Below are 8,726 nucleotides of genomic sequence, written 5' to 3'. Positions count from 1 at the left end.
GTCATTATTCACCATTGCACTTACTCCAATTGGGGACGAAGCTGCTACATTTTTAATCACTGAAATTAGAGTGTGGACTCCAGCTTTTAAGTTGTTCATTGATGCCAGGTAACACCAGTTCTTGGCGCTGACCTGGTCACTTCTATGGTTACACCCTTGCGTCAGTATTTTTAATTACCCCTGTGCGAGTGCTCCAGTGACACTTTGATTGTTAGTAATCATGTATGAAATATTCAACTGCTAATTAGTAACCTATAAATCAGCAATTAGTAACCTATAAATCAGTCATTACTTTTCAATCTTCAACCTGTTGTGTATCTGTATCACTGAAAGTGAATTGCCATCAAATGAGGTATTTTCTTGTCAAATGTATTTAGATCTGGTCAAAAACTGGTTATTAAATACCCTTGATAATATGTATCACATAAAAGTACCACAGTACCAGTACCAGTGACCATAGTAATGTTTTTGGACTTATGCACCATGGTATTCGGTTCCATGGTATTGCCACAGTACTTATTGTAATGGTTATGCTAACAGAGGTGCATGAATAGTGAATGATGCATTATATTTTACTAACCTATAATACATTGAAAAAAATATTATTAAAACATGAATTTTTATTCTCTACATATCGGTGCAAAAATAGAACAAAAAATTTTGAAACAAAAAGATAAATTCGATTTTTTACATCCTCCCCCTCTTGTGGCATGACTGGCCAAATCAAAAGAAAGGAACTCTTAATGCTTCAGCATACCAAGAAATGTTTAACAATTTCATGCTCCCAACTTTGTGGGAACAGTTTGGGGATGGCCCCTTCCTGTTCCAACATGACTGCCTCGGGATTGACTCCACCCTGCTCTGGATATTACAATCATATCCTCCAGTGCACAAAGCAAGGTCCATATATGGAGGAGTGAGATTGGTGTGGAGGAATTTGACTGACCTACACAGAGTCCTGACCTCAACCTGACAGAACACCTTTAGGATGAATTAGACCGGATACTGTAAACCAGGGCTTCTCATCCAACATCAGTTCCTGTCCACACAAAAATTCCCATCAACACACTCCTAAAGCTTGTGGAAAGCCTTTCCAGAAGAATTTGGGCTATTTTGGTGCAAAGGCTGGGCCAACTCCATATTAAACCGTACAAGATTAAGAATGAGATAATTTCATGTAAAGGCAGGTGTCCCAAAATTGTAGCAATATAGTGTAGCTGTGAACCGCACTCAGAATAAGAAAACCTTTTAGTTACTTTATTTCACTTATTTTCACACGCTGAAGAAGGCCTGCAATCCAAAACGTCTGTTATTCCCCTGTGAAAGAAATGTGAAATAAAGTTTTGAGTGTGAATCAGCTACAATGTATTATTTAAGTAATTAAATAGATTCATGCACCTAAACAGGATAAATGTTATGAAATGAAAGAAAGCGGTTTAAACGACTCTGTGGAACTTAATTTTAGTTTAAAGAAATTTAACCAAATCTTAAGTTTATGCAATTTTCTTCAAATTTTGAGGGAGTGTAGCACAATCATACGTCAGTACACACTTTCATTCATGCCTGCATTCACCACCATAAATTTGTGTGTGTGTGTGTGTCTGACAGTGTGACAGTGTGTGTGCAAGCTTGTGTAGTAACAGGCCTCTGTGCTTACATTATTTATGCTGGAATGAGACCCAAGCTTAAGTTACACCAAGGCAAGTAGAGCTGACAAATTAAGGTTCCTTCTACAGCGCTGCAACAGAACTAAAAACCTGACACATCCTCTCACTTACACAGACACACAGTCCTTGTCTGAGTCACTCATGGATGGCATATCATAGTTGATGACTGCATGTGCTGGAATTATTTGTTTGTTCATTTTCTGAGAAGTACAGGAAGGTGTGCCTCTCTGTCTTGATGATCAACAGAAGAAGAGAAGTGGAGAGAGTGAGTGCATGTAAGGTTATAGAAACATACAGACGTACCTCAACAACAGAAGATCTCTATCCAAGAACGTCTGCTGGAAATATCCTTTTTCTAGACTACGTATGGTGCTGTGGAATGTGGAACCATGTGAACAGAGATTTATACGCTCTCTAAATTCATCTATGACAGTACTGAGAAAAGAAAAAGGGAAATCAACTACAGGTAAGACTATTTTCTTCCTTTATCATCCTTATACAGAGCATTTAGAAAATATGTGCGTAAAAAGATCCTATATTGTTTAAGGTTGGTTTTGCAAAGAAAGATGTCGTAATTGTAGCATCATTTTAAATCTTTAAATGTAATTTGTACAAAACGGTTGTTGTAAATTTTTAGTTGTATTGTTAAATTGTAGTTTGTGTGTTGTTTCATGTTAATAAAATATGTTTAATCACATTTTTATTTATCATTTGGCAGAAAGGAAGTAGACTAGCATGGTTTTAGAAGGATAAAATGCCAGCCAAAAAAGACTCAAAATCAGCAGCCAAGAAAGGAGGAAAACCTGAACCAGAGAAAAGCAAGCCAAAGGAAGAAGAAAAGAAAGGAAAAGATGACAAAAAAGGAGCAAAAGATGACAAAAAGGGTGGGAAAGATGACAAGAAGAAAGGAAAAGAAGAACCACCGAAGGGAAAAGGGAAAGATGATGGTAAGAAGGGAAAGGATAAAGGCAAGGGAAAGAAAGAGGTTATTGAATATGATGAGGAGTCAGATGAAGAGTTGATGGATGAAGAGTTGAGTGAGGAGGATGAGGATGAAGAGTCAGATGGAGGCAAAAGAAAGCGTGGTGGTGGAAAAGATGCTAAAGGTAAAACTGCAAAGGGAAAGTCCAAATCGAGACAGCCTGATTCTGATGAAGATGAGGATGATGATGAAGAGGATGATGAGGATGAGGAGGAGGAAAGTGAAGAGGAGGATAGGAAAGCAAAGAAGAAATCAAAAGATCATAAATCTAAAGCAGAGGATGATGGAAAGAAGAAGAAAGCAAAAAAGAAGGAAGTGCCTCCCCCTCAGCCACCACCTGAAGAGAAAGCAAAAAGAGGACTCAAAAATACCTCAAAACTATTCATGAGGTTCTCTGGATTTAAAAAGAGGAAGAGCTCAAAGAAACGACTTAAGAGCACTTCCAAGCTGTTCCTTGGTCTTGGCAAACGGAAGAATCGCTTGCTTAAGAAAAAAAGAAGAAAATCTCTCTTGAGAAATGCTCCAAAGTTCATGATGCGTTTCAAAAACAGCAAAAAGAAGAAAAAGGAGAAGGAAAAAAAAGAGCAATCGGGGCCGAAGCCAACCTATATGCTTATTAAATTAGGTGGCAATTCTAATGCAGCAGAGAAGAAACCGGGATTTTTTAAAGGGCTTTTTGGGAAAAAGAATGCAGGGGATGGGGATGGTTTTAAATCTAGGAGTCAATTATTAGGCAAGATTGCTGGGGCAACAAACTGGCTGACCAAGAGGTTCCTCTCCATTAAGGGCCGTCAGAGTGGAAGAGGTGATGCCTTTGGCCGGAAAAACAACAAAAAATATAACTTTTCTGGCAACAGTCGCCAAGCTAGTATCCGGGCTCCTTCAGGGTATCACAATTATGGATATGAACATGACGCTGGAGAATATGATTATGATAACCAGAGCAGGGTGGATAGGGGTGCATTTCATAGACAGTCAATCCCAAAGCATTCTAACAGGTATGGTGAACAGTACGCCCAAATGCAGGAACACACTTCATTTCCACAGCAATACTCTCGTTATGAGGAACCAAGTAACTATTATGACATGGAATCACATGATCAAGGCTATTATGAGATGCAGGATGGATACTATGACTTTCACACTGCTATGCAGGATGAGGGCGAATTTTATGATGATGGTATGGACTACAATGACCCCTATGCAGCGCAGGAGCAAATGGGCAATTACCCACAGCAAATGGGCTACTATAGTCAACAGCATCCACTGGATCCATATTTCGATGACGGCATTGAGTACTATGATGATAATCAGTACCCAATGGGGAACAGCTATGGTCAATATGGGAATGAAATAGATTTGTATGCCCAGGCTCAGTTTGGATATTATGATGACCTTCAAGACTTCTATGGTGACCCATATGAAGTTGAAATATCAAGTGATCCATATATGGATGTTTATGGAGATTATGGTGATCTTTATTTGCAGGATTATCAAGTTAATTACAGTGAATCAGATGTTGATCCATATCTGCAATCTGCCTACAATACCTATGATCCATATAGTTATCCAATGCAAGATATTATGGAAGGTGAAGAAGCTAATGGAATGTATGGTGAGAAGTATGGAGATTTTTCAATGGAGTCAGTGCAGCCCTTTCATGGAGATATGGAATTCAGAGTCCCAAGACCCCAAGTTAAGCTTTTTGGTAGGGAAAGGATTGATGTTGAGCTTCCGCCTTTGCCTCCACAATATGATTTTGAAGAAATGTCAGACATACAGTATGAAAATTATGCATATACACCTGGAGCCTCAATGGATGGTGGTTTTTCACAGGCAGTGTATCCACAAGAAATGATTCATCCCATGATGCCTCAAGTGCCTACACCAACCGCTATGTTAATTAAGCAAGCAAATAATCCCCAGGGATTTGTCAGTCAGCGTATGTCAAATATGGCTCAAGCTGGTGGCTTTCCACCATCTCCCACACCAAGCAGGAGGTCAGTAGCAGGGATGCCCTCCCCTATACATATGCCTATGTCACCCATGGTACCCATGGATTCCATTGCAGGTTTTGGAGAGCCGGTAATGGAAGTTAGACGTTCTCCTGTACCTATACGCAGACCGAGCCCCCATGCCTCCCCACAGCTATCCATGTATCCTGCTAGTCCACTTCCTATGAGAAGAAGCCCATCCCCACAGCCCTCTGTGCGTGGCATTGGAGGCATGGGAGCACCTCCATCGCCAAGACTAGCCAGAGGTGTGCCCTCTCCAATAAGTCATGTTCAACACCCTCCATCTCCAGTTGGACGAAGAATGAGCCCGTCTGTTTCGCCAGCACTTTCTAGACGTTTACCACCTCAGGCTCCATTTAGAGAAGGGCCACCCACTTCACCAGCATTCCCTAGACATTTCCAGCCTCAGGCTCCACTCAGAGAAAGTCCACCTGCTTCACCAACATTCCCTAGACGTTTACAGCCTCAGGCTCCATTTAGAGAAGGGCCACCCACTTCACCATCATTCCCTAGACGTTTACAGCCTCAGGCGTCCTTTAGAGAGGCCCCACCATCTCCTCAGCCAATGTCTGGCCGTATGCCTTCCCGGGCTCCATCTCTCTATACCAGTCCTCCAGCTTCACCTCGTGCATCTATCCGGAGGAGAAGCCCACCACAGTCCCCTCGTGCCTCAATAAGGAGACCCAGTCCACCCTCTTCACCCACACAAGTTCATCGTCCATTTGGTGCCAAGAAATTCCAAGCCTCTCCATCTCCACTTAGACGGGTGAGTCCTCCTCCTTCCCCTCAGATGGGTATGCAAACCATGGCCAGTGTTCCACAGAGGGATCGTCACAGACCACAGTCACCATTAATGGCACAAAGAGCATCACCTACTCCCTCTCGAAGAAGTTTTGCTGTAGAACCAGACTCCCAGCAACCACCAATGCAAGGTAGATCCCCCTCTCCCACCCTCTCCCGCAGGTCCACTCGCCTTATGAAGGATTCTCCACATTTTGGGTCCCCTGGAGGTCGATTGCGAGGACGGGGACGTCCAAACATTCCCATGGGAGCTGTGAAACCATATCCTGGCAGAGGCGGTCATTCTGGAACACCAACACAAAATGTACGACCATTTAGAACATCCATACGTAGTAACAGGTCCATGATGCCACAGGACTTCACATCCTCTCCACAACTCTCAGGTCAACATACTGGGATGGGCATAAGGGAACAAAGTCGTTTTATTCCCCCAGGAACACCCAGTGCAATGAGAAACCCACAGAGACCCATTGGTCGTGGCCGTCCACTCATGGCCAGACAGTCACTTAGGCATGCACCTGGCAGGATGCCCCCTTCACCACAGCTTTCTCAAAAACACATGCCCCCTCCATCTCCTCAGCCTTCCATTAGACATCTCTCCAGACCAGCCTCTCCTCATCCATCTATCATACATGGTTCTCCATTACCAATGCGTTCCACTTCCCCTAGGGCTCTGCCTACTTCTATACTGTCTGGTCCTCCATTATATGATGCTTCATTTGCATCTCCTTTACCCATTGGTACAGAGCACATTCCTGTAGAATTTGATCAGATCATTAGGGGTGTACCTCAGTCACCAGTGCTTACAAGTGCCCTCCAAAATCAAAGGGTCCACAATGCAGCCTATACTTCACCATTCCAACAGCCTATGTCGCCTTATGCTCCTGAGGTCATTAATGTTCCACAGGTTCCTGGTCAACCACCTTCACCAGTTTCCTCCCTTGCCCTGCAAAACCCTAATCTAAGCCATGCTGCACATTTCTCCCAATTGCAACCAGTACACTCACCATATAATCCTGAAAGGGCTGTACTGGATCAACGTACATCAGAGATGGGATCTCCACTTTTGTCAAATGCCTTACAAAATACTCAGCTCCGAGAAGCTTCTTACATGTCGCCCTTGCAAAGACCAGGTTCACCTTATGGTCCTGAAGTGGCTCAGTTTGGTGAAATCCCTGAACAACCTTCTTTTTCTTCCCCATATCTTCCTCAAGTGGAAGCATTTGAACAATTTCCAGGTCAGCCAGCATCACCTTTGCTGTCCAATGCTCTTCACAATACACAACTTCACAATGCATCATACAGATCATCCCTTCAGATGTCACATTCACCCTATAATCAGGTAGAGACGGGCTATGATTACATTGAAGAGCCAGGTGCTGTCCCCATTCTCTCAAATGCTCTTCAAAATCAAAATGTCAGGAATGCTTCTTACCGAACACATTTACGTCGCAGGGGATCGCGTGTTCCCCCTGGCTATGATCCAAGAGGATCTCCCGCTCTTTCAACAGCTTTGCAGAACCAAAATATTCGTAAAGCATCATACCGAGCACCTGTTCAGGGAATGGTCTCCCCTTATGCACCTGTGCCAGGGTATAGCCAGGACCCTAGGAAATCTCCTTATTTGTCTGATGCATTGCACAACCCCCAACTTCGTGGTGCCAATTACCAATTGCCTGATGGGACATTAGCATATGGTACTAATCCTGCTGGGTCCGTAATAGGCATGGACCCACGACAGCAACAGTCTTTCTCACCAAACCTCTCAAATGCTTTGCAGAACCGAAACATAAGAAATGCCTCTTATAGACTTCCAGATGGATCAATAATATACCCAGAATCTCATTTACAGCAACCTTCTTCTCCAAACCTGTCAAATGCCTTGCAAAATCGAAATCTGAGGAATGCCTCTTATAGACTTCCAGATGGAACAATAATATACCCAGACTCTCATTTACAGCAACCTTCTTCTCCAAACCTGTCAAATGCCTTGCAAAATCGAAATCTGAGGAATGCCTCTTATAGACTTCCAGATGGAACAATAATATACCCAGAATCTCATTTACAGCAACCTTCTTCTCCAAACCTGTCTAATGCCTTGCAGAATCCAAATCTGAGGAATGCAACATATAGGCTTCCAGATGGAACTCTTGTAAATGCAGGACAACCGCAAAGCTCACCAAACCTGTCACGTGCACTTCAGAATGAGAACATTAGGAAGGCATCATATAGACTGCCAGATGGAACAATAATAATGACTGATCAGCCAATGGAACCAACTTCTCCGAATCTAGCCAATGCACTCCAAAACCAAAACATTAGAAATGCAACTTACAGATTGCCGGACGGCACATTAATAACATCAGACTACGGGCAATCCAAACCTACTTCCCCAAATTTATCAGCAGCACTCCAGAACCAACAAATGAAAAATGCCAGCTATCGTTTACCTGATGGGTCAATTATAAGTGGACCAGGTTATGAAGTTAAATCTCCAAATTTGTCAAGCGCACTTCGGAATCAGGATATTCGTAAAGCTACCTACAGGTTACCTGATGGCTCCATAATAAGTGCTGATGCAAGTTTTAAACCTACATCCCCAACTCTGTTCTCTGCCCTGAGAAATGATGATCTGAGGAATGTCTCTTATAGGCTTCCAGATGGATCTGTAATTTCACAAGCTTTATATAAACCAATGAGTCCAAACATTGGAAATGCCTTGCAGAATGAAAACATTCGCAGGGCCGCTTACCAGCTACCAGATGGATCTATCATTTCAGCAGATCCTCGAAGACATAAAACCAGTCCAGACCTATCAAAGGCACTTTTAAATCAAAACCTCCGCAATGCCAGATACAGATTACCTGATGGATCAATCCTCACTCAAGGATTTGATGTCCCCACCTCGCCACATTTAACCGATGCTCTAAAGAATTCTAACCTGAAAAATGCCTCTTACCAACTACCTTCAGGGATCTCCAACTATATGACATCCTCTGGGCAGGTGATTATTGGGCCAGATGGTCGTTATGTTGTGGTTCAACCACAGCGGAAAGGTCCAGGTGGGCCAGAAGAGCACTGGGCTCAAAATGCCAGAGAGGGGCAAACTGCAGAGGACCTGTGGGCTTCAGAAAAAGTCTTGCCTCACGACACAGTACAGAACCTCATCAAATGGTCTATGTATCGTGATGAGAAAATGATGGAACACCTTACCCCCCCACCTGCTGGTCTTAGGCCAGGGGAAACAGAGCTGCAATGGGT

The sequence above is a fragment of the Pseudorasbora parva genome, chromosome 4, assembly GCF_024679245.1.
Source record: "Pseudorasbora parva isolate DD20220531a chromosome 4, ASM2467924v1, whole genome shotgun sequence".
Classification (NCBI taxonomy): domain Eukaryota; kingdom Metazoa; phylum Chordata; class Actinopteri; order Cypriniformes; family Gobionidae; genus Pseudorasbora; species Pseudorasbora parva.
Note: the sequence above shows the minus strand (reverse complement) of the source record.